A 27993-nucleotide genomic window follows, 5' to 3' on the forward strand; every position below is an offset into this window, starting at 1 on the left:
GAAGGGGACAATTTATTTAGGGAAACTTCAACACTCCAGAGAAACAAGAAATCACAATGGGGGGTGTTTTGCTTTGTTAGTTTGCATAGGTGGCAGCAAGCTTAGGGTTTTTTTCTGTTCACTTGGACCACGGACCATCTGGACTATGCCGGTGTCTGGGAAGCATGATGGGACAACACGCCATTACCAGTGTTCAGCAGTATCCAGCTCTCTTCTTCCTTCTGGGCAGATGGGAGACTCTGCTTCCCAGACGCTTGCAGTTAGGCAGAGCCACATAACAACTTCTGGCCCAGGAAACAGGAGCCGAAGCAGTATGTGTCACTCTCAGGCCAAACCGTGAAAAGCCTCTCCACAGCACCTGAGCTTCTCATTCTCTGTCAAAGAACCAGGTCTGGTGTGGAGCTGGTAGAGCAGCAGGCGAACGCTGTATGAATTGCTGGATCATTGCACAGAGGACAGCGGCCCTGGAGAGCTGCCTGGACCCACAGAGGATTCCTATACATTTTTTTCACATTTAGCCACTGGGGGCAAAAAATACCACATGAAATTAACAATTTTCAAAACTGTTCTTTTACCTAAAGCTCTTTTCATATCTTCAGAATATTTTCTTAGACACAACAGAAAATTAGGAGGCAAGAATAAAAAAACTTCAAGAGGGAAAATATTTTTTAAATTTTCATTCAGTTTTTTTTTTTTTTTTTACTTTTAATATATCAGCAAACGTAAGGCTATCTTTGGTTCTGATGCAACTGGCATTGATCATGTTCGTGAATATAGCTATGATACCAGGGCCAAACTGTTGTTTTCCTGTCTCAGAACAACGTGATACGGAAAAGCAAAGTCCCTCATGTGATGAAAATGTCTCCAGTTTGCAATCAGTTGAAAATGCAGTGGGCTCACAGCCAGAAAACATTCTTGTGCTGGATCTTTTTTTCAGCACCCTAAATTAACCAGCTGGAATTCCCTTTTAAGTGCCAACCTACTCAGTTTTTCAGAATGCAGAATTTTTCCTTTAATGGGAGATCTGTCTCTCATCATAAAGATGGAACCGTGCATTCTTGATGTCTCTCAAAAGCAGACTTTTTTTATACAGTAAGCTCAGAGGAGGGTAAAGACAGATGCCAGAGCACTGATTTGAGACAGGGATGTAGCCGCTGTGCACAGACTCAGGTAGAGCACCAGCTATCGCGGAGTGAGACCCTCAGCACACTATCCAGGCCTGCCTCGTGCAGAATAGGTCAAGAGAAAAGAGGCTGTTGTAAATAAATATCTAAATTAATTAAATCTATTGATGAGAAGGAGCTCCATGATCTAGGAGTAGAAGAACTGATGCAATATTTCAAAACTGAAGCTGGGCATATTCTTCCAGTGTTTCTCAAATTATTGTTTGGGAAACTATAACACACTGCTCAAAGATCATCTTAATTCTGAAATACCCAAAATCAAAACGCAAGACAGTGAGGCCTATAAAACTCTCACTATACAAAGATTAACTGATGCAAGAGAGGTTGCCTGTTTATTTATTCAAAACACATTACTTGCACGTCTGTTAGACGCCAGGTCATGGGCTCGCCTACCTCATTATGCAGTGCATGGTATCTCGAGATGCCAATACTTTGTCCTCCCTGAATGTTTTCTTCTCCCCAGTGTAGCAGAGTGGGTAATGGGCGTGGAGTCAGCGGGCTACGGCATGTTCTAATACTATACCCTCTTCAGCTACTTCACCTGAACATTACTTCATCTCTTCCTGCTTCAATATCCTCATCTATAAAATGAAAATCATATCAGTAAGGGTTAAAGACTTAAGACATATAAAGCATTTAGAAAAGTGTCTGTAACATCACAGAGCTCAGTGCTACTCATTAAGATTTGCTATTATTATTATTCTCAGCCCTGATTCAAACTCGTAGCTCTTTCTTGTCTTGGGGGAAGTGTATGACAGAGGGGAAAGTGGAAGTGTTTAGTAAAGGAAAGGGGACCGTGCACACCAGTGGAAGGCTCTGAGAACATAGCTTGCCAGTGGCTCTGAACCCTCCCAGAAGCCGCCTCCTGCCATGGCCCTGTCCTTGACCGGGAAGGGAACTCTTGCTAAATACCTCATAGGCCCTGGGTTTCCTCAACCTGCCCTCAGGGGTCTTCCCTCAGTGGCACAGCTTGTTATTCACACTGTCTCTTCCCCAGGCAACCAGAACCAGGGCCCAGTCCTGCTTTTCCTTGGATCAGGCCACCAGGTGCTTGACTCAGCCTTAGACAGCCTCAGCTAGTTCTGGTGCAGAGCAGGTCTTTGACCTGTCCCATAAAGTCCACATCTTTGCATAAAGTCATTCTCTGTGATCCTACACTCATTTCCCTTCCCCTTACAGGACACGTCCTCACCTGTTAGGAGTAAGCTAGAGCTGGCCTGCACTGGCTAAGTTGACTATGCTAATGCCTTCTGAACTCTGCTCAGTCATGAGATGTTGATAGCCTAAAACTGGCCATGGAGGGAGTATTTACACCTCAGAAATGCAACAGATGTACATTAGAACTTTTTTACCCAGCTACCCCTCTGCCTCAGACCTAGAGGCATAGAGTTCCCCATCCTCACTCTCTCTGGAGACCTTGGTGCAGACCAGAATCCTGGGCCTTTTGCTTAGTTGGAAAAAACAGGTGGATAATATTCTCTTAAAACGGTCTCCTATGTAATTCCAATTTCTTCTCCACACTGTTGCCAACGTTTTCTCTATACAGCACAAACTCCAATATGCAAAGTTTAAACTTTAACATGACATTCACCGTCCTTCTAATCTGGCCCTAACCTTTCTTTTCCCTGCTTTTATCTTAACACACGTTTATGCATATTCTCCTCTAGATCCCAGTGACCACTTGCTATTCCCCAAAGATTACCTGCACTTTCAGGCCTCCGTGCCTTTACCTATCCATGGAGTGCCCAGCCTTTTGGCCTTCTTAGGCTACATTGGAAGAAGAAGGATTATCTTGGGCCACACATAAAATATACTAACACTAATGATAGCAGATAAGCTAAAAGAAAAAGAAATCACACACAGAAAAATCTCATAAGGTTTTAAGAAAGTTTATGAATTTGTGTTGGGCCACATTCAGAGCCATCCTGGGCCTCATGTGGCCTGTGGGCTACGGGCAAGAACAGCTTGGCCAATGCTGTTTCCTTGTCCTAGAATGTGCCCTGTTTGAAACTGACCTCTGAGGCCATCTTCCCGCCTGTGGAGAGCGGCCCTCTCACATCCCTTCCTCTTCCCTCAGGTAGAACATTAGCAGCCCCTAAGTTTAGATGGCTGTGCTCACGTTTCCTCTTCCCTGCTATGTTTTCTGCCCCCAAATGGGCATCTGTGTCTTACCTTTATATCTACTAGACCAAGATAGACCTCAGCAAAATATCCATGCTCAAAACATTTGTGACTAAATGAATGAAGGTCTGGATGAAGCCATTGAAAGAAAATCTTAGAAGCAAAAATTCTTCTTCCTCTTCCCTTCCTGAACAATTCATTCCAAAGGCCACCGAGCGGGTTTGGGCAGGAAAGACAACTCTGCCACAGTGAGCAGACGGGGACAGAGTGAGGTGGCCCCAGCACAGTGCAGAGCCTGGGTGGGAAAGGAGGGCAGCCAAGCGGGGCCAGGCCGCAAAGATGCCGGTGTCAGAGCCCAAGCCGGGTAGGAAGGGCCCCCACACAGAACTGTGACAAAAGACACCAAGCCACCTGAAAGAGGCTCTCACTAGCAAAAGCTCGAAAACAAAATCACCATCAAATACATGATGGTAACAGGATATAATTTATTGAATAAAACAGAAAACATAAATCCTCAAGATGTAAATAAATACATGAATCAATTGGAGTTTGATGAGAAACCTCATGTTTTTATAGTCTCAACATACTTTCCACCAATATGTGCTAATTGCAAAGGAAAATAAATAACTTGAATGAGTAACTTTAACTTTAACATTATATATTATATAACTATAATATCTAGTATATTATATACTAGATAATGTTTGTGCAATAGTTATGAACACAAAGTACTATTATTATGGCAGCACTGAATACTCCATCTACCAGTGAAGTAGACTGGTAGACATTATTTTAATCAAGTGATCCAACTACACATTATCAGTAATGGGACAAATCAATGTTGGGCACCTCCTTTTGTGATGCAGTGAAAGAAGAAAGCAAAGTGTCTGTTTTTCATGGTATTTCTGCCATGTTTTTGTGGTATTTCTACCAGCGATGCATGAGGAAACATCAAACAAATCCAAATTATTGGGCTTTCCACAGGCATTGGCCTGTCGTCTTCAAAGGTATCAAGATAATGAAGGTCAAGGAGAAAATGAGGAACTTTCCAGAGTGAAGGAAACAAGAAGGCCGCAGCACTCCCTTGACTTGTGGGGATTATGTGGGGAGTTGAGATGAGATTCGGGTGGGGACACAGAGCCAGACCACACCAACATCTCAGGGCAACAGGGGATTCTGAACTTGACACGTTTGCTATGAAGAATAATATTGTTAGGACAATTAGCAAACTTGAAATGTCTCTGCAAATTAAATAGTAGAAACATATCAATATTAATTATCTGATTTTGATGATTATATTGAGCACATGTAGGAATATTCTTGTTTATAGGAAATACAGCAGAGAATAGTCAGAGGCAATGGGGTATTCGATCAGTAATTTGTTCTCAAAAGGATAAGGAAAAATCATTCTTTGCCTTGTGCTTATAACTTTTAGAATAAAAACTATAAACAGGGCCGGGCGCGGCGGCTCACGCCTGGAATCCCAGCACTTTGGGAGGCCGAGACAGGCGGAGCACGAGGTCAAGAGATCGAGACCATCCTGGCGAACACGGTGAAACCCCGTCTCTACTAAAAAAAAAAAAAAAATACAAAAAACTAGCCGGGCGAGGTGGCGGCGCCTGTAGTCCCAGCTACTCGGGAGGCTGAGGCAGGAGAATGGCGGGAACCCGGGAGGCGGAGCTTGCAGTGAGCTGAGATCCGGCCACTGCACTCCAGCCTGGGTGACAGAGCAAGACTCCGTCTCAAAAAAAAAACTATAAACATTGTGCTAATGTATAAATTATTTCTAGTAACTGATAATCAATCAGCCTTTTCTGGAGAACCACCTGCACTGATTCTCTGTGAACTATTTTTACTAAGTATTAGAAAGAAGACCTTTTGATTGTCTTTCTTTTTCTCTTGGCATATTTGGTGCATGTTTTTAATTGTAAAAAATTAAATATTCATTTACTTCATTAAGTATTGTATTTTTTTAAACTTCTGAGTATGAGTATTGAATTTTTATGCTAAGAAAAATAATTGTGTTTTGGTTTGGTTTCAGCGCTATTTTTTTAAAAAATACGAGTAGTAGTAGCAAAAATTAATTTATTTAACAATCTCTTTTCCTAGATCCACATTTAGTTTTCGTATGTTTGTGAATGGATAAAAGTAGTTTGGTCACTGTTGCCTCAGGGTGTTTTAAAACCAAAATGGAATATATCAAAGCCATCAACCACAAACATATACACCCGTGCCCTCAGAGGAGGCACATGGAGCTAAGTGATGACCCTACACCGTGCAGGTACAAACCTGACTTCTCAGCTCCTTTGTCCAGCCCGTCGTCTTCCTGGGAAGCAACATGAATACTTGGTTTTCAGTTGCCCTCTTTTCCTTGATTCCGAGATTATATGTCTTCATATTTTAACAATTCTGAAATAAAGAGTAATTTTTAAATCTATGTTCAAAGAAATGTGATTGCCTGTACATGTATGAGCATAGCTAAATATGTTGGAATAGATGACAAAATGTTTAGAGCAAGGGGAGGTGAACCCATGAAGAACCACAACACAGGCTCAAAAATACTATCTATCAACAGCATCAAGCAGTTTATGAGAGCCAAAGTCAAACAAGGAAGACATACAACAACAAGAATAGACACAGGCTTTTCCAACGTGCATCCAAGGCATGGCAGCCAGTCACTGTCCTGGTGCTGAGGAGGCCTGAGCAGGAACATGGGTTGCAAGATGTGATGTCACCGCAATATTGCCATCACGGAAGATACTGGAAAATGATTCAGGAAAAACCTTAGACTTAGGACGTGACAAAGGTTTAGACTCAAACTTCGGAACATAACATTAATTGGCGTAAGTAAACATATGCTATGGTCAGCATTAAAATTTGTCTACATTTCATGCATTTTTAATGCATAAAAGCTGTATATATTAAAAATGAGGGTGTCACACAATTTTTTTTAAAACACAAAATCCATAGAGTTTTCACTGACACAATGACTAAAATGGCAAATCATTCTTCATTTTCAAAAGCTAATGATAACATAAAGATGGAGAAATATGGGATTTGAATCCCTAATTCCTTAATGTCTTGAATTAGAGTCTTAAATCTCCATAAGGAAACGGTAGCTGAAGAGTTTTCTCAAGACAATGAGCCGGGGAAAACATGGCACTGTGCAAATAGCATGATGTCGTATCAGATGGCTTCATTCTTCAGTTTACAACTTCTCTTTCACTTCCTCATCGTTCTCTTCCGTGTGTGCCAGTGGAAGACTAGGTAGGGTTACAAGATCTAATAATGTTCTTGACATAGAGTAGGCCCTCAATAAATATTTGCTGAGGGCCGACTAAATAACTGCTAAATAAATATTTGTTTATTCACACTGACTATTTGAACAAACCAATTGATCGAGTAGAATTAGTTCAGCCACACAGAAAACAGTGTTACTATCCCCTCTGCCCTCCACAGCTTCTAGCATGGATGATGTTCTGGGCCCCATTTTCATTCTGTTTATGTGACCTTGAAGGGTCTTACTGTGGGCTGCTGAAGTTCTGTGAAAAAAAACACATCTTACAGATCCTATTCAACTACAAAAGAAACTTGTCAGTTAGAGAATTTTATTCTTAAAATGCCAAAACACCTGTCTGTTTTGAAAGCTAACCTATAAACCTTTTCCTTTGTAGATTATATTTCATTATGCTGTTTTGATTAGAACTCTGTTTTACTACACCCTAGGGTGTCAGCATGAAGAGTGAGGCTGAAATACAATTCTGATTCATGGACTAATGAAAGTCTCAATACTTCACTTGCAACATGACCTTTATCTTCACTCTGGAGCTCTCACTCAAAGAGCTAAAAGGTCATGCTGGGCTCAGACATCCTATATTGTCTCTTTCTTCCACAGTCTAGATGCCAACGTTTGTAATTGTGCAGCAGATGGATATCAAAAAAATACAAATTAGATACAAATGGGGTCATTTTGTATGACCCCATTTTTTGGCCTCTCCAACTTGGCCCATTCTTTTTTCATCAACAGCAAAGGTGCCCCGTTTCAGCATACACTTCCCATTTGCCAGTTACTGGCTTCTCAGGTTTTAGGTGTCCTCTTTGACAAGGGGGGACAAGCAATTGAATCCAACAAGAAAGGTTTTGGCCCTTATTTTCTCCTGCTGATGAAATTTGCACAAATATTAAAAGAAATCTTTTGGCTGTGTGGACACAGTACACAAATGCAGACTTTTTTTCTGAAGGGCTGTATCTGGTCAACATCCACAGGATTGTTTTAACCTAGTTCTGCATTAGAGAAATCCTAAAACTCGTATAGGACTCTTAAGAGTTTACTTCACAGTATCATGTAAAATCAGTAAGCATTAAGTCAGAAACAATGGGCCAGGTAAGGTATTATATTAAATTAAGTGGTAAAAACAGCACAGAATGTGGAGTTTGAAGTTCTGTTATTGATTTTCAAGCACTACCTATCAGTTAAAATTAATTAGATGTGTGACTTTTTCAGAAATTTGACTTCTTCATCCTTAAAACTGAGAATATGTATTTATAACTAATAATACCAAGAAAAGTATAATGACTATATTTACTTCACAGGATTATTTAGAAATTCAAAGAAGATAATGTTTGTACAAGAATTTATGACCACAAAGTACTATTATTCTGGCAGCCCTAACTCACAAACAAGAAGCCATCACATTTGGTGACCCTACAAAGGCATTGTACCTTCCAATAATTCTAGATGCCTGGGAACGTGGCCCGATTTCCCTATCCATGCTGCAGGATCATACGGCAGGGAATGAATATGATCCAAGAAGACATTCTCTTCAGTAGCAAATTCATCATGGTCAGAGGTAAAGGCACAGTTAGAAGTTCACATAGTCGTGTGTGACACCACAGTTAGCTTGCTTGAAACTGACCTACGTCCAGTGCCAATACTTCCTAGGTTCTTTTAGGATTGTCCCTAGTTGATTGCAAGTTTGAGAATATGGAATGAAGATAATATGTACCATTGACAACTTATGGGAAATACAAACCCACAACGTGGTACATTTGTTGTGAAGTCGGTCTGGATCCCATTCAAGGACTCAGAGATGGGTAAGCCCACATGAGCCTATTCTACATAAGTGAAAACCAGCTTTAAAGGGCACCCGGTAAAGTGAGGAAGGCCTAGGTCTTGGGAGTGTTTAAACAGAAACTAAATAACCCTTAGTAAGAAATGTTGCAGGAGGGGCTTAATCTTTTGGTAGGAGATTGGGCCACCTTTGAGAGTTTCGAGTCAGTCTCTGTGACTCAGTGACATTGCTTGTTTGATCAGTTTGTGTACCTAGACACTGCAACTAATGAAGTAAATAACACATATAAATTTAACTGAAAATGTTTCCAAGATTCAGATGTCAAATTTTATACTGTATAACTTCCCTTAGGCCACTTCTGTTGACATTTCTATAATCTGAAGACAGTATCTGCCTAAATCTTCCCCCAAAACAATAATTTTAAAGTTTGATATCCAAAGTTGAAAAAGATATAGCAATTATTCCCACGTGCACTTAATATTGGAGGGAAATTAGGAGGCTTGAAAAATGCTCATCCCTTTTTGGCTTGGTACCTCTGGTAATTCGTCTAGGAACTTATTCTAGAAATGGTCAAAAACATACACAAAGTTTATATGTAACGATACTCAGTTGGGAGTTATTTATGCTGGTTAAAACGTTTTGTTTTGTTTTGAGATGGAGTTTCACTCTTGTTGCCCAGACTGGAGAGCAATGGCACCATCTTGATTCACTGCAACCTCTGCCTCCACCTCCCGGGTTCAGGCGATTCTCCCACCTCAGCCTCCCAAGTAGCTGGGATTACAGGCGCCCACCACCACACCCAGCTAATTTTTGTATTTTTAGTAGAACTGGGGTTTCACCATGTTGGCCAGGCTGGTTTCAAACTCCTGACCTCAGGTGATCCACCCACCTCGGCCTCCTAAAGTGCCGGGATTACAGGCATGAGCAACTGCACCCAGCCTAAAATTTTAAAATAACCTCAATGACCAAAAATAAGGGATTAGTTAAGTTATGCACATTTATGTAATGAAATAATCAGCAGCCATTAAAAATCATGTTTTATAAAAGTTTATTAACAAAAGCAAATGCTCACGATATAATAAATTTTAAGAAGATGTCTAAAAGCAATGTATACTGTGTGATCTCATTTTTGTTTTATATTATATTTGTATAAAAAATGACATTTCCTCTACTTTTTCTTTGTGTACACACACACATACATACAGATACACACACACACACACAGGCTAGAGAAAATATGCCAAAATATTAGTAGCAATTGCTATCTCTGAATGATAGAATTAGGCATGATTGTTCTTTTATTCCTCGTGTTTTCCAGAATTTTCCAATTTTCTATGATGAGCAAATACTTTTGTAATAGGGAAAGTCATAAGTGTTATCGCCCTTTTAAAGCTCTTCCAGTAAGTTCTTCTGAATTCCATGGCTGCCATTTAATTCAATAAACACATTCTGAGGACTAAGTTGGGCCAGTGTTTTATCATTACTATCAAAATAAGGCCAGTGTTTTATCATTACTATTAAAATAAGAGAGACTGACGGAAATGAAAAACTTCGTATGATACACTTTGATGTGTTACATAATGTAATATTTAAATATAATTATTAAACATAATACTTATAATAATTAAATATATAGTTATTGCTGAGTTGCTCTCTTTTATTTATTTATTTATTTCTTTTTAGGCTGGAGTGCAGTGGCACAATCACAACTCACTGCAGCCTCAATCTCCAGGGTTCAAGTGATCCTCCTTCCTCAGCCTCCCAAGTAGCTGGGACTGCAGCCATGAGCCACCACGCCTGGCTAATTTTGGTACATTTTGTAGAGAGAGGGTTTTGCCATGGTGCCCAGGCTAGTCCTGAATTCCTGGGCTCAAGTGATCCACCTGCCTTGGCGTCCCAAAGTGCTGGAATTACAGGCATGAGCCATGACACCGAGTGGCTCTGTTTAATTTATATTCACAATTTAAAGATTTATACTATATGACATGTAATAAGATACTTGTATTGTTTCCCATCATATTCTATTCTTTGGTACGTAATCAACACTCAATATTTCTTCAGGAAAGTACACAGGAAGGGAAAGAGTAATGATACAATGTGTTCCTTATAAAAATGAGTATAGTTCCCTACTATGCTATTTCTATGAAAAACTTAAATTTGACATCACTATTTTAGCATTTGTCCTATTTTTTCAGAATATAACCCACAGAACAAGACAGAACAAAAATGGTGATTTTCCAAAGGCCACCCGTGAAGCAGTGATGGAAGTTTGTAGATATCACCCCAAACACACTTCAACTCCAGGAGGAGCCTCAACAAATCCTGTGTTCAGTTTGGAGACGGAGACTTTCTTCGCCATCCTGACTTGCTCAGTGCGTCCTTGGGAAAAGGCAAGGATGTGGCTGAGCTGCTGGTCCTGAGGTCCCTCGTCTGCCTGGCCACTGCACTCCTCCCGCTGCCTCATTTGTCTCTGTGGACCCATCAGGCTGCTGCCTCTGCTGATTATTACGCAAGACCAGTAGTGGTTCTGGAGAGACAAACTACCAAATTACACAGATTTAGCACATAAGTGTGGAAAAACAAAAAATTCAGAGCAGAGTTTGGTTTAGGCAGCCTTTTGCTAAACAAATGCAGTCAAATCTGTTTTGGATGATTATCTAGAGCTGGACGCCGTGGGAAAGTCAATCCTTTCATAAAAAACGTGACTCAAAAGCTCATTAACTATTTTGGAAAAGAAAGACTCAGTAAACTCATAAACTTTATTGAAAAAAATAACATATTAGGTTTTATAAATTTAATAATATAATGTCCCTAAAGTTCCATGATATTTCTGAAAAAATTGCCTTATATGGAGTCACACTGTTGAGGCTCAAGCTAAAAGCCATTAGCCAACTTCCATGGAAATCAAACACTGGTTTGAGTGGTGGCTTGGGAGAAATACACACCAACAATCAACATGTCCTGTCTCAGTATGATGTACCTGAGTGTCCTGTCTCAGTATGATGTACCTGAGTGACCTGAATAAGAGGCAAGAAACAACTTAGTATGTGGTTCATGTTTTTAAGGAGAACGGATGGTTTCTCTCCAGGGCTGATAACAGTTAACGGGCTGAAGATAACACAGAAAATAGGAAAAGCTGCCCTTCTCCTAAATGTTCCATTAAAAGTGAAAAGCTTTGCTGCTGTATGCAATTGGTTTTGAAATCTCCATGACTGGAAGTCAGAAATGTCAGAAGTTAATATACCGTGTGGGGACCAAGTGGACTTCTGATGTTCAGAGAGGATGTTTTCAAGGTGAATCCAAAGCCTATAAACAAACAAAAAATGCTCTATCAGCTATATCAGAAACCTTATCCATACGTTCTTCATTGCTTAAAATGACAGACTGAAAGCCAAAGCCACATGTTGCTCACTTCATGGCCTGTTGTGGCAGCTTTTAAATCCCTGCCTTCCTAGGAAGTGACCTCATAAGAAAATCGTATAAGACTGTCATGTGGGGAAATCCTCATAACATTTGGGTTAATGTGCTTACACTGCAGGACAGGTCACCAGGAACATACAATTGTCAGAGAGTCCTGAGGGGATGTGATGTTAGCTGGGTCACGGAAGGATCTCTCTCAACACACATCTGGGGTGTTTTGTGGCATATTCTATAGCAGGCCATGTGGCTTAATAGTTAAAATATAGGGTTGAAAGTTACAAGGGTTGGGGGATCATATAGCCACTGAGCTATTGCCTGACGCGCTGACCCTACACAGCTCATGAGCTCGTGGTACTTCAGTCAGCTCAGCTGTAAAATCGGGCACAAAACCAGATGTTGGACTCCAGCTCTGTTCTTCAACTAATATCTTTTTTTTAATGTGGCTGTCAAGTCTCAGTGTGTGTGTGTGTGTGTGTGTGTGTGTGTGTGTATGTAGCAATATATATAGAAAAGCAAAGGCAAACTGGAGCCTACTCTCCCAGTAAGACTGGGAGGGATGAGCAAGGTCCCAGAATGCTGGCCCTGACCCATTCCACATCCTGGCCTCTCCCACCCGGCCAGGCTCACGTCTGTCACAGAAGTTGCAGCAGCTTGTGCACATTCAGAGCCTACTGTTTGGAGTAAGAATTGTTTTTAGGTATCCCTAAGAGAGGCCCTTAATGGGTATGAGTCACGGAACTCCCAGCACAGAGATCCACACTGATCCTTCCCAGCCCGCTGCTTTTCTAAGTGTGGGCCCCTACCACAGAAACAGTTGGTGGACATCAGCTTCCTCCTGCTGAGTACAGTAGAAACTTTTTAGCTGACTTTCTCTGAAGCCATCTCCCCTAGTTAGCCAAGCTCCCACTTCCTCTGCAAAGCATGCTGAATAATGCTGCTTCTGGATCCCAAGCACCCCAGGACACCTGCTCCCTTCTCCCCTCCCAGGTGCTGTTTGGGTACCACGAGTCTGTCCACTGTACCATGTACCCTGCGTCAGTTTACCAAGTCCATTTATGCCAGTTGCCATTGTAATCATCCAAAGTAAATAACTATTACTGAAACTGGAGTGAGAGTGCACAAAGAAATTTATTGTTTCCTATTCATTAAAAAACTGAAGTGATTATTTTGAAATAGCTCAGAAGGGGTGAGTTCCTATTAAAAATAGTTATAAAATAACATAAAACTCCATAAGGTTTCTGCCTTCAGGATGCTCTGCAAGTATCTTTAAATTGTCACTCCATTTGAAAGAAACGGATAATGCATTAGAGTTGTGCTTTCTGGAAGGAAGACAATTAGGATTATAATCAGTCAACCCACCATGACAGAAAAGGTCTTGGATCCCCATGAAAAATTAGCAACTCTATTGTATGCTTCTAAAGAGCTAGAAGAGAGGACTTGAGATGTTCCCAACACATAGAAATGATAAACATTCAAAGTGGTGGATGCTCTAAACACCCAGACTTGACCATCGCACATTCCATGCATGTAGCAAAATGTCCCAGGTGCCCCATAAATACATACAAATGTTATATGTTAATTAAAAAGCAAACCAATATCTGTGTACACTTTTAAAGTTCAAATAATAAATGTGTATAATATGCGTAATATATGCGTAATATATGTATGCCTGTATTTACACATATATATACATACGCACACTAGCACCTACATTTTACATATCACGTGACTGTTGATTAATCAACGAATAATCCGAATCTTGTCAATCAAGATAACTTTTGCCCTATTTTATTATTTTCCTAATTAGTATTCTCCAATTACTCGTGAAGAAGCAAGTCTGTGGTTTCTGACTTTCCTTTCATTCAAGTGTCTCTGTCATTGGCCCATGCAGATTTCACTTGGGCTGTGAACTGAGGTTTTCAGCCCTCACTGGAGCCAGATGGCAGGGAGACTGTTGGTGAGGCTCTAAGCCAGGCAGAAGGCGGCCCTGCTATGGGGCACAGCTTTGTTTAATACAACAGCTCCCTTGTGCCCAACACTCATACTGCCCCAGGAAGTCATGCCAAAGTCCAATCCTGCCAACATTCATGATGCAGAGAAAGAAGCCACAGCCTAATCCAACTGGACCAAGCATCTGTAATCTCTCCTTCACTGACTAAAGCAAGTCAAGGGCCAACTGTAACATTCAAAACTGGACAGTCGACAGTCCTGTCAGCTGGAATAGCGTATTTTAATAGAAAATATAGTTGATTCCAAACTCCAAGAGCTACCCATCTGTACTCTCAACCAGAAATATAAATAATCAAAGGGATCATGCATTTTATTAATCTTTTTGAAAACTACTGACTCTTGGCTGATGGTGGGTAAGGACTCATATTTTGTCAGTAGTGGCAAAAAATGACAACGTTTTTATAGTAAAAAACTCAGCCTGAGATGTTGTTAGGGAAAAAAAAAAGATTGTCTCCCTGTTCTAGTGATCCTGTAGGATCCCAGATCTAGTGATCCTGTAGGAATGTCTAAGACAGTGAAACATGAACAGTTAATGGTCACTCATCATGAGAGGTCCCAAAAGGAAGAAAAACTACGGGCAACAGCAAAAAGAGATGCTCTTGTGGGGTGACATTACACTGTCCAAGGACTTTTGCCACTGCTTTGTGGAGAATTGTTGTGAAAATACAGAATTAAGTAGCTGCAGGGATTCTCTCATCAGACACTATTATGCCAGCTCCCAAGTGACATTTGTGTACAGTGCAGAATTCGGAACTAAGGGAAAAAAACACTTATTTGAAAAAACACTGACATTTACAGGTAGTCATATTCCATTTAGCAGCTTGTTGAGCCTTTAATCATCTATGAGTTGCCTGAAGCAGTTTGCTGCTGTATGGAAAAATCTAGACCCAGAGAACCGAAGATACTGTAACATGAGCCAGAATGACATTATCACTGAGAACGCAGCAACATATCGTGAGAGGAGTCGGTCTGCCTGAGAAACTCAAGATTCTCCTCGGAAACGCCTTGTTTTTCTTTAGACGTAGTCACTGACTCTTTCTAGCTTGTCTCAGGGTGAGACTTTATCCCAGGTATTTCTTGTGAAGTAAGATTGTTTCAACAGAACCTGAAACATTTTTCCATCACACACTGCCTCACAGTATGTGACGACAAAGCAGACTTCAGTCCTGTTATTTACATGGAAGAACTGGGCTTGGCAAATTTGGTGTGTTCCGTATGAAACCAAGTACACCTTTTAAACTGCCTAAGAGTTTGATCTATTACAAATATAACAGGACAAACTCTTTTGACCCATGGTTAAACAAAACTCTCCAAGACTGGAATGTAAAAGGACACTGCGCAAATTCTATGGTGAGTTTGAGACCTCTGGGTATCAAGTCTCGGCAAAGTCAGGTCTCCTTTTCACTGTCTCCCAGGCGGAGATTCAAGAATGAACATGGTGGCCGGGTGTGGTGGCTCACACCTGTAATCCCAGCACTTTGGGAGGCTGAGGCGGGTGGATCACCTGAGGTCAGCAGTTCAAGACCAGCCTGGCCAACATGGTGAAACCCCATCTCTACTAAAAATACAAAAATTTGCTGCGTGTGGTGGTGCATGCCTGTAATCCCAGCTACTCGGGAGGCTGAGTCAGGAGAATCACTTGGACCAGGGAGGTGGAGATCGCAGTGAACCGAGATTGCACCTTTGCACTCCAGTCTGGGCAACAAGAGTGAAACTCTGTCTCAAAAAGAAGGAATGAACATGTTGAGGTGACACCTTCTAGCATGGACCTCCCATTATGGTAGGTTATTCAATCCACCTTAGCAACTCATTTTATCCCAGGAACAAGGGACTGAATTCTATGTGGGTAACATGTACAACTAAAAACCCCTGTGGTCACTGGAAAATAACGCATCCTTATGTTCTGCACAGTCTAGCCGTACATAGTCGGGACACGTGATCACCTTCTCAGCCTTGTTTTTTTTTCTCTCCAGCCAATGGACTTCAGACTGTCAGAGAGTCTCCACCTAAGACTGAACACGAATTGCCTGCAGAGTTTCATGTACATACAGACGCAGTAGGTCTAGGATGGAGACCAGATCTCCTGTGTTAAAGAACCTTCCAGGTGGTTTGGACACCAGTGGGGTGCAAACCACACTGCTGAACCAGAGAGAGAGGGATGACTTCGAAGTTTGAAGGACCATCTCAGTTCTAAAGCATCTAGCACCAGAGTCCATCCCTTGCAAACTGAGAAACTAGACTTCAGGCTCAGGAAATAACTCCCTGGGTCAGAGTAAACCAAGTTAAGGTGGCAAACTTCCCCCCAAGTGACAATAACAATTGTCAGCAGCATCAATAGGAATAGGGTATTTTTTCAGCAGCCCTGTTGCATTCCCAGAGGCAGATTGCAAAGGTCACGTGGCCGTGTCATTTAAATTTCAGAAATACAAGATACTTGGAGCCATTTATATTAGAGTTGGTTTTGTCAAAACAATTTATGGTACATCTCACACCCTGCATGTTTTATAAAATCCTTTCTATAGAAACAGATTATTGTGGACCGACCTGCCACAGCACTGCCTACTACCGGTGACTGCATTCTGTGATATATTAAGTTATCCTGGTTGGAATTCTACTGCTGATTGCCTGGTGCTACATCCAGTAACAAATCACATGTATATTATAGGACATCCAGACTGATGTGCGCTCAGAAGGCACCTGCATGAAGTTTTTCAAAAGAACAGTCATAAGTTTTACTAGATGTGACAAACCTTGTAAAAGTTAAATAATGTCACGCTTTATAAGCATTTCATTTAATACGACTGAACACATGGAGGGTATTGAGGATAATATTTAATTTTTTCCATATGTGGATTTAATACCATATAGAAGTTCCAGTCCCAGATTGCTAATTTTCCACCATGTGGTAGCCATTTAGTTGTATTTTTTAAAACACTTACCAAATTACAGAGTCGAGTTTCAGAGGCAGCAGCTATGAGGAGGTTTAGGGTACATGGCAACCCTTTGGCTTAGCCCTGGGTCTCATGAGGAGGCAGGAAATCATGACAGTATTTTTATGGCAGCACTCACTGCCTTTCATAAGAATGAATGTGAGTTTGCAAAGCCACATGCTAATGCACTTCTAAAAATAGATTTGATTAGTGGGAATCCTTCCAATTCTGACCAGTTTTAGCCACCTATTGGAATACAGACCAGCACGGAAGATTCAGCTTTTTCCGATGTGTCTATGAATTATAAGGCTTTCAAAAAATTGTTTACTCTGGAAAAGTGAGCTGGACCCAGAGTTTTAATCACTCATTCTTCAAAGTGAGACTTCAGATATGTCATTTAGCCTCTTCAGTGCTTGTGTATATTTGTATCTTTAATTGCGACAATAATGTTTCCCTTCATTTTCATAGCAAAGCAAAGAACAGACTTAGACAGTCAGGTTAGAGGAACAACACCTCCCAATACCAGCCACAGTTTATCTTCTATGACCATAAACAGGGAATTGAATCTTCTAGACAAGAAAGGCCAAACGTCTCTCTATTTATTCATTTTCTGTCTTATCCTAAAGTAGCTTTGAGTAGCTGACTCAGCCTTGTGAAGTTTGTCTGTGACCTTTGCAGCAGGGTCACACCCATTGACCATCGTGGCCCCTGCAAGAAGGGCCTCAGCTCCCAGCAGAGCTGGTGACTGTGGACCTCCCCTGTGCCCTCAGGGCCCCAGCAGGCTAACCAGGCTCCCTCTGCCCTGCAATAGCACGTTCCCTCTGTGATCGCAGCTCCTTCCCACCAAAGTTCAAAACAGTGAACAGGAGAACAGGCCTCCTGCCATGGGCTGTCCCCTCAGCCTCGACTCTTCTGTGAGATTTCAGCTGGGAACGGAAGCCACGATGCTCATTCGCTCGTCTACCTGCCTCTCTCCCCCTTCCCTGCTGCGATACCTGGCAATGTCTACCTGCTGCTGCAATGCCTGGCTGCATCTACCTGCCTCTCTCCCCCTCACCTGCTGCGATACCTGGCAATGTCTACCTGCCTCTCTCCCCCTCACCTGCTGCGATGCCTGGCAGCGTCTACCTGCCTCTCTCCCCCTCACCTGCTGCGATACCTGGCAATGTCTACCTGCCTCTCTCCCCCTTACCTGCTGTGATGCCTGGCCGGGTCTACCTGCCTCTCTCCCCCTTACCTGCTGCGATACCTGGCAATGTCTACCTGCTGCTGCAATGCCTGGCTGCATCTACCTACCTCTCTCACCCTTACCTGCTGCAATACCTGGCAGCGTCTACCTGCCTCTCTCCCCCTTACCTGCTGTGATGCCTGGCCGGGTCTACCTGCCTCTCTCTCACTTACCTGCTGCGAATCCTGGCCATGTCTACCTGCCTCTCTCCCTTACCCGGCTGCGATGCCTGCCCTGAGGGAAGGGCTCTCCACCTCCTCTGCAGCAGGGAAAGGACTTCCCTAAGGTCAGACTCTGGTTCCCTCATCCCATGGCTCACAATCCAACTCTGTGATCCAGGCTGATCACAGATATGCTAAGAAAGTGAAGGAAATTTAGAAAACTCATTCCCACCCCTCTAGCCCCTCACTTTTTGGCTTGAGGTAGACTCCAAAACAGGGGCACGTCACACAGACTCAGGAGGCAGCTGGAAGGTGCTCCTGTAGGCCTAATATGGGATAATTTGAACACCAAAATAATTAAGGACAGTAACAAATTATAGACCTTTTATAAGATCTTGTTAATGAGTCCAAGCCAATAATCAATAGGTAACAAATCAGTGCAGGGAAGAGGGGGATCTTGATTATAGTGCTACGTGTTGATTGGGAAATGTGGAGAAACAACCATCATTTTGCAGCCACCATGGTAAACATCAGTTCAGGCACCCACAGATGCCAAAACTAGGGGTAAATTCTCATATGATTTGCATCGTCTCTCAGAGATTACAGTGATTAACGTTACCATGAAGATTGAGGGACAGATGGACATCGCATGCCCCTAGAGAAAAACACACATCACTTCTGACCCGGAATAAGGAACCTGAACCTAACCATGCAGAGCCGTCAGACAAACTCAAAATGAGAAACCATCTCTCTTTCTAAAACGGACTGTATTCTTCAAAATGTCCACGTCATAAAAGGCAAAAGTAGGCTTCTGAAATGTTCCAGGAGGCTAGAAAAATGCACGACAATCTCTTCCTAGACTGGACCATGTACTAGAGGAAGAGAAAAGCCTGGGAAGGACATTATGGGCTCAGCTGACAAAAATGGAACGCCGATGGCAGTTGGATAGAATCACTGTAGCAATATTAACTGTTCTAAAGAGGATATCCTTATTCTTCAAAAATACACACTGCAGTTTTAGGGCCATGACAAATGCAATTTACTCTGAAATGATACAGGACAAAAATACCAAGAAAAAGATTAAAACACGCATAAAACGTACATACAATTAGGGCAAAAGTAAAAAAGAGAGAGAGAAAAAAAAGCAAATAAGAGAGAAAAAGGAAATTAATGCTACAAGTAGATTATTCTGGGTAATCAGGTGTCCTATGTACTATTCTTATTTTAGTAATTTTTCTGTAAATGTGAAACTATTTCCAAATCAAAGTTGTTGTTGTTGTTTTTAATTTCTCTCTTTCCCTTTCATATACTATATAATTTGGTGGTTTAATTACAACCTCCAATTTCTGAAAATATTAGACTGGTCTATGAATAAATAAAATAAATTTTATGATGCTTTCACATAATCTTTAACAAGAAAAAAATAAAGGTAAGGAGCAAATTAAACATTTGAAAAATAAACTACAGATTTACATATAAAAGCATGATCACTGATTTGATCAGGAAAAAAGCTAATTAAAACTATGAAAAATGCAAAATTTTTGTCAGTTAAAAATAAAAAGGAATATTTTCTTTAGCTAAAATTATGCACAGAGTGAGATTATAAAACATATTTTCACATCATATTTTTTCAAAATCATGTGTTTTCAATTCACAGATATTTCTAGACTGTCAAAATAGAACAAAATGTATTTCTACAGGGAATCAAGTTGTTAGTGTAAACACAATACACGATTTTTTTTAGTCAGTGGGAATTATTGTTATCTGTGGATTGGCAGGCAAGTTATAATAAACTCCTCTTTTTGATTCTACGAAGTTGTAGAGTTTTGTTTCGGGAACTTAAAACTTTTTTTCAGAATTTTGGTGAACATTTTATTTTCTCTCTTCAGATGCCTGGTATCTTTATGTATTTTCAAAAGAGAAGTTGAAGATGTAGTGAATTTCATGTTTAAATAAAGAAAATATCTTACTATTCTAAATCTTGTGTTCTAGCAGGGATAAACACTTTAAAGAAATGCAATGAAATTCTTTCAACAGAATCTCCAGGTCCAAAAGGTAGGTGGTGATTATTTTGGGGAGATATTTCTTGCAACCTGAAATTGCACCAGGTAAAGTCTACTCCCAGTTTCTTCAGAGTTATCATGTGGTTATTGCCTGTAAGACAGCTGACAATAAACTGGCTTAAAAGAAAAAGAGCTAAAATAAAGCGTGTCAAAAAGCTAAAACATAACACAAACACGTAAAATGTAAAAGCCACACAAAGCACAAGTTTGTAAGTAACTTTTGGACAAAGCTTGCATTTCCTTGCCACGTGGAATAGAACATGAACCCATGGTAGTTCCTGCTTAAACGAAGATCGAGGTTCCTTCAGATCTCTGTGACGAAATCTCACCCACTGTCACTTCCACAAGCAACATCGCTTCCTGCGGAACTGAGGAGAAGCCTCGATCTGAGCAGCTTCCACCTTCCGACTTTCCCCGTTTGAACCTCCCTGGCGCCCTGTCTCCCTGAGCTGTCAACAGCACAGCACACCCCCAATCACCCACTGAAAACACAAAAATCTCTTATAAAGAAAAACAGGAAGGCGCAAGCTCACTGTGGGCTGGTAAACTTGAGATACACAGAATCCTTATCTGGTGGCGTCACTTGTGACCTGATTCACGTGAACTCCGAGAGCCACGCCCAGTCCACAAGGGCCTTCAGGGAATGAGAAAAGGTTCTCTTCCGCCAGAAGCAACCCTCCGGCACCTTCTCCAGTTCTGTGGGTTCCGCTCCATGTGATAGCATCCGGGACTGTGGTTGTCTGGGGTTCAACTGGGCTGAAATACGCACAATGGTTCACTCATGTGATTGTCACTGGTGCTGGCCATCAGCTGCGAGCCCATCCAGGGCATCTAAGGGAGCATTTCCACCCCCTTCTACATGGCCTCTCCCTGCATCTTGGACTTCCTACAGTATGGAGACAGGGTCCCAAGACTGAGGATCTCAAGAGCAAGCATTCCAAGAGAAACGAAGTGGCTGTCACTTAAGGCTTGGGCCTAGGAGTTCCAAATGACATCTGTCACGTTCTGTCCTAAAGCAGTCACAAGCCTGCTGGGATTCTAGGGACGGGAAATCTGCTCGGGCTTTTGACAGAAAGGGCAGGAAGCGCATGGGAGAGGCAGAACGTTGTGGACCGTCTCAGGGGACCAGCCACCACACTGCAGGTAACGTCATGGGGACCGAGCAAGAAGACACCAGGCAGAGAACAGAGGTAGCCTCTATCGGGCTCGCGGGCGAGGGTCACCGGGAGGAGGGCCGAGGAAGTCGCGCTTGGGGCGGGTATCGGGGGCCCGTTATAGGGCGAGGTAGGCGGGGTTTGTAGGTTTTGGTTTTCCTGAGTTAGGTTTTGATTTCTGAGGAATGACATGTCCAGGAGCTTGCGCAGAGCGGGGGCTTTTTGGCGCGGGTGGCTTTTTTCGCGCGCTGAGAGTCTTAGCAGGAAGCGAAGGGCGGAAGTCCTCACAAAGGGTCTGCTGCGCCGGGTGATACCGCCATGTTGGGTCTAGATTCCCGCCTCACACTGCACAGCTGACATCCAGTGGCCTTGCTGACACCCATTCCCTCAGACATTCCGTTTTTGGTTTTGTTTTTGCTGTTTTTGCTAGGTTCACAGTCAAATTAGGACAAGTCCGAACTCTCCCAAGTCACCCGATCCTCAGCCTCCTTGTTCTGGCAATCTAAAAAGGAATCAAGGTCTACCTACTCACATTTACATACACATTTTAAAAATAATTCTTTCCTTAAAGCCGATCTTTAAATCCATCATCCTTCTGCATTTTAGCTGTTCGGATGCCAGTCTTATCTTTCCCCTATGGTCTTCTCATTTGCCAGTCATTATAAATTAGCATGTCAAAAATTCACATTTGTGTAGCACAACATCACATCCATAACATAATTCATGCCTTCAATGAAAGACTTATGCTTCAAAGGCAGACGTCATTAGTAAGTGGTGGAATTTCACATGTGGTTAAAACTTCTCTTTGCCAGTAAAAATAAAACACTCAGGAGTAATACTTTAGAGCCGTTTTTAACCTCTTATAAAATACAAAAGGTAAGGCAGAAAAGGAGGAAATAATGTTTCTAATCTCTGCTTAATCTATTCCCACTGTGGGCAAATCACTTTTCCTTAGATTTACGAGTTTTCCTATAAATGCGTGACACTGCCTTTGAGTAACTGCTACCTAATAAATAGCGCTGGCTTCTTCCCTGTTTTATTAGTGAGAGACAAAACCTCCACCAAATAGACTCGTTTCTAGTTGGCAGTCATCCTCAGGACGTCTATGAGGACTTCACTGGGTTCAAGGTCAGAAATGAATGAGCTTTGGCAGAGAGTCTGCAGGTGGCCTAATCCACTCTGCGCGATGCTCTGGGGAAAGATGAAACCCTCTTACGAACCAACCTTCTCTTCCAGAAAGGGGGACTATCCCCCAGGGTGGCCATGCCAGACACCTAGAGTGTTCGGATGCTCAGAGAGTAATTGGAAGTCAACTACCTGTTTAAGCACTATCTGCTGCTGACCACCAGATACAACAAGCTGTAATATATTATTTAAAAGTTCTAGAGCTAACAGGGTGGTAGGTAGAGAAACAATTACAAAAGGAATATTCTTATAGATAGACCAAATGCTAGGAAGAGTTACATGGGAAAAAAAAGACATGGTTGAAGTTAGAAGGTGTCAGTACAAGTGTAATTAACACAGTCCTATAATAATTTTCAACATTGGAACTGGACTCTATATCTTGTCATGTCCCTTGTCTTATGTAATCCTCACATGCTTCACACTCTTTAAAATAAGTTTGAATTTTTGTATTAATTTCATTTTTAAAGTGTTTTCATATTTTTTCATGCAGCCCTGAGAAGACATGAGGACAGGAATTACTATTCCCGTTTCATAATGAAGAAAGCTAAAACCAAAAGTCTTCTTAGATTCTGACCTCTAAAATTAGCTCTCTGAACATTCCCTTAAAGGACCAAGTCTAAGCAATTTCAGCAAGAAAATGAGTTTGCACAGATACTAAATTTGCCTTTTTACTGTTTCATTATATACTCAAAACAGAATGGAAAAAGACATCTTGAAACAAATTAAAAGAGAGTCAGCCCTCCCTATGCATGGGTTTCTCATCCTTGGATAGAAACTCAGATACAGAGGGTCAACTGTACTATTTTCCATCTGGCTTCAGCCACCTGCAGACGGGGAGCCTGTAGACACAGGGGGCTGCCTGCATATTTGCCTCATGTGGACACTGGGAATCAGACCTCCTCCCACGTTGAGAGGAAATTATTCCAGTTAAGAAGAAAACAGTGTCTTTTAAAATAAATGTAACTATTGAAAAGCACAAGGTGTCCTAATTACCAGTAACATCCTTTAATGAGATAAAATGTCTTAACAGGCATCAAGAAAGAATTCAATGTCCACCTCTCAGTGACTGCAATTATATTCAGTGACAAGATTAAGTGAAGCAACCTAATCATTTATTGTATTTAAAACACTGGTATCACAATTTGGGTAATGTATTTTTAAAGGAGGATAATGTACTTTTGAGTTCTAAGTTAATATTTGCAAAGAACTCAGAGTCCCCTGTGATGTGCAAGCTGGATTCATACAAATGATCTGAAGGACAACGTCCACCCAGCCGAATGAGGGTAACCCTAGGGAAGCAAAGAGGTCCAAGATCACCATATGATACAGGGCACCAAAACTGATTGATTTTGCTTGATTTTCAGGCAATCTGAATATACCAGCAGGATCCAAACTGTTCTGAAATATGGTCTCACTGAAACAATTTGGTTTCGCTAGCTAGGTGGAAATGAATTCATCAAGTTTGTGTCATAAGCAGCCACACAGTGTGAAAACAGCCAACACTTCTCCGGGTTGACTGACATCATTTCACGGATTTAACTTTTGTGCTTCCAAGCCCAACCTCTATATGCTCTATACAGGCATTTTACATTTCGCTTGTCACTCTCCACTCTCTAGAAGCAGAGAAGCAGCTTTGCAAGAAGTAGTAAAATTATGAGAATAAGCTGGAAGAAATGTTTCAGATAAAGAGTTGGTAACATTTAAAGCAAATTGCTCTGGTGTAAGTTCAGTCCTGTACTAGCACCATCTCATAGATCACAGAGTAGGCGGTTGGTGACGTTGATGGGATATTGATTCTAGCAGGAAAATAAAGGGCTATAAAACAAAAGAAGATTAACATGAAATCATTGAGTAAAGCAAAGTCTTAATAGACTGGGAGCTGTTAAATGAAAGAGTGGGTGAGAGGACTGGGCTCTCAGATCACTTACAAATGAATTCTTTTCATTGTGTATTAAAATTCTCCTGTGTGTTTTTACTCTCCTGTATATTATCAATCCGTATTCACCCGGCGAAAAACATCTGAAATTGCATGTGGGGAAAAGTAACCAAATCCAGGACACATCCTCAATCAGAGCGAAGGCAACTCAAAGCACCGGCAATCGGGGCCTTAAAAACCATAAATACTGTCCGAAAATGAAGATTTTTTCATTTATTTCATTTCACAAAGTCCCATTAATGTTTCTCTACATACCATGTGCACCTCTTTCTTAATAAATTCTGTGGCAATGCAGTTTACGGGCTGATTTGTTGCTTAAAATATGCAGTACTCAACGAACAGATATATTTCTAAAATACTCCTGTAGTAAATACCCAGAGCAAAGTAGTTTTGTGGCCAAAATTACTCTACGAAGGAAATAAACACCTTATTCCCTCCATCCTCCATGCAGACGCACACACACCATCACATCACAGCCACCACATCACCACTGAGGCCAGTACACACACCACCATCAACACCACATCACCACGGCCAATAGTACGCACATCACCATGACCATCACATCACGACTGCCGCTAGGAAACACACCACCGCCACATCACCACTGCCGCGAGCACACACACCACCATCAGCACCACATCACCACGGCTGACAGTACACACATCACCATGACCATCACATCACCACTGCCGCTAGTACACACACCACCATCAACACCACATCACCACGGTTGACAGTACACACATCACCATGACCATCACATCACGACTGCCGCTAGTACACACACCACCGCCACATCACCACTGCCGCGAGCACACACACCACCATCAGCACCACATCACCAAGACTGACAGTACACACATCACCATGACCATCACATCACCACTGCCGCTAGTACACACACCACCACTCCATTACCACTGACACTAGCACACACACAACCACCAGCACATCATAACTTACAGTAACAAAAACCACCACCACCACATGACCTCTGACACTAGCACATACACCACCACCAGCACAACACCACTGCTGCTACTACACACACCACCACCACCACGACCACCACATCACCATTGCCACTACTACACATACCAACATTACAACATCACCACTGACACTAGCACACACACCACCACAAGCACATTGCAACTTCCAGTAACAAAAACACCACCACAGGACCGCTGCCGCCAGCACTCCCACCACCTCAATTCCCACTAAATATTATTACTCAGGAAGCTCCTTTGCCCAGGAAATCAGGCATTCTTCAACACTTCATGGTTTCGTTACACAAGGAAAGAGGCAGCTTTTGTGAGACCGAGTCAGAGCTATTAGGGAAGTAAGTAGAGAACTTACTGTGTCCAGTCAGCCGCTCAGAACCGAGAATTAAAGGGACAGCCTTAGGAGTCCCTACACCCGCTTTCCAGAGCAGAAACGCTCATCACAACGGAAAATTTCAAGTTCCTGCTGATGGAAGGACTTTTTTCCAGAATCCCTCAAAGGACCTGCAGTACATTCAGATAAAAAGTAAACATGGAAATACTAAAACAAGGTTTGCATTGAGTCCCACCTTGGAGGAGCCTCAGCTGAACTATTTGTAAAGACAAAATCATCCTTCAGATGGTTCTAATCGTTCATTCTACACAAAATATCAATGACAACTGAAAACACCGTTTGACGTGAGCAAGATTATATGAAAAGACTAATTATACAAGGCAAGTCGATTCAAGTATTTACTGTCCCAATGTTTCTCTGCTACCCATTTCCCAGGAGTTTTCCCTTGACTTCTGTGGACTATCATGAAACGCCAAATCCAAGTTTCATTCTTTGGACATACACCTCTTTAATTTAATGCAGGGTTACCCAACACAGCAAATAAAAAATAGACTACCTCATTTAATTTTAATTTCAAAAAATGATTAAAAATATTTTAGTGTATGTCCCATGCACTACTTAGTAAATACTTACAACTTTTAAAAGTATGTGCTATTTACCTGAAATTCAGCTTAATTGATGTTTTGGGTTTTACCTGGTAACTTACTCTAATTTTACTCACTGATGATTTACATGGTATTTTAGAACTTGCTCCATCATTAAAGAAAATAAAACAGCTGTCAGGGATAGAGCAGCTGGAAAAATCACAATTTGTAAATGAGAAAATGGACATGAAGGCCCTTTATAGGTTTACATGTGTAATATCAGTAATTCCCAATGGGTCATGGCAAGAAAGAGGGAGGGGAGAATTAGAATATTGAGCATTTAGCTGAGATTGAAACCACTACACTGTACAAATATTATGCAGTTCCGTCCCGTTTTTATTTTCATCTTGGAGGGCAGTGGTTATAGGCACAAGCTTTGGAGTGAGACTGGCCTGTGGAACCATGGCTCTGCCTCTTCCTAGCTGTTTGATCCTAGACCAGGCATTTAACCTCCCTAAGCCTCCACTTTTTCATACTTAAAATGAAGGCGACGATGCCCATCTCATGTGGTAAGTAAAAGCACCAGCAGCGCCGTCCTCTTTCTAAAGCACTGGAACTGACCTGGCTTCAGGGGGCCCTTGCGAATCAAAAGCTATTATTCTTACCATATTGTGCAAATTGTTTCACCACGTCCGTTCGCAAGAGATAAAGCTCCCTGGCAGTAATCGTCACATAAAATGTTCCTCCCTACCTTATCTAGGAGCTCAGTCAGCCAGGGCTCAAGGGAGAAGGGCCAGCAGCCCCTCGAAACTTGCAGAATATCAGGCTCTAGAGAAACATTTATTCTGAAAAAAGTCAGGACTCCAGGGAAAGTCAGGCTCCATTCTCAGCCATTTCTCTCCTCCTCTGGCGTCGTGCTGACTCTCTTTAGAATCTCTCTGGATGGAATTCCTTCCCAACTCCAACGCGCAGAAGCAGTGAGTCTGTCCAGTCTGTAAGTGGAACAGTCCCTGGATGATCCCACTCCAGGGTGTGCTCTGTGGGGTCAGACCCAGTGCTTCAGTGTAACAGGCCTAGACATTCGAAAGTGGGTCCTTGCAGCCTCGCTCTGCTCTTAGAAGTCAATGCTCCCCACACCCAACCCACCACATGATAGAACAGCAGACTCAGCCAAACCCCTCTCCACGGAGGCCGAACCCTCTCTCTATGGAGGCGGAACCCCCTCTCCATGGAGGCCGAACTCCCTCTCCATGGAGGAGAAGGAGAGACTCAGCCAAACCCCCTCTCCACAGAGGAGGAGGAGCTGCTGCAACCGACCGAGGGGCCGTCCAGCTGCTCAGAGGGTCCGTTCAGCCTGTGTGGGCAAAACCCATCTAATCACTGACCCTGGAAGCTTCCACGGCATTTTCAGGCGTATTGCCTTCTTAGAGGAAACAGGACAGCTGCTTCCCTGAAAGAAACGCTGGCAAAGCCCAATTTGTGAAATGTGTTTCGTTTCAAAGGCTGTAGCTTACGGGCAACATGGATTTTGCAGAACCAACTTGTAATGCAGTTTCAAACCCACCCAAAATCTGGAGTTTCTCCTGAAGATTTTCACATTCTAA

General features: G+C 42.1%; 1 long non-coding RNA gene across 2 annotated transcripts; it reads right to left on the minus strand.

The window, feature by feature from the left end:
- LOC117086236 lies at positions 1 to 27440 on the minus strand. Of its 2 annotated transcripts, none has more exons than XR_004438254.1 (5): positions 27055 to 27440; positions 25827 to 25975; positions 5595 to 5714; positions 1578 to 1765; positions 1 to 521 (listed from the first exon to the last, which is right to left on the minus strand). It is a non-coding gene; the product is annotated as an uncharacterized LOC117086236 (long non-coding RNA). The 2 variants fall into 2 exon arrangements; XR_004438255.1 differs by having other exon boundaries at positions 27141 to 27439.
- Between the last annotated feature and the right edge of the window lie 553 nt (positions 27441 to 27993).

The sequence above is a fragment of the Trachypithecus francoisi genome, unplaced genomic scaffold (assembly GCF_009764315.1).
Source record: "Trachypithecus francoisi isolate TF-2019V2 unplaced genomic scaffold, Tfra_2.0 Lachesis_group1, whole genome shotgun sequence".
NCBI classification, from domain to species: domain Eukaryota; kingdom Metazoa; phylum Chordata; class Mammalia; order Primates; family Cercopithecidae; genus Trachypithecus; species Trachypithecus francoisi.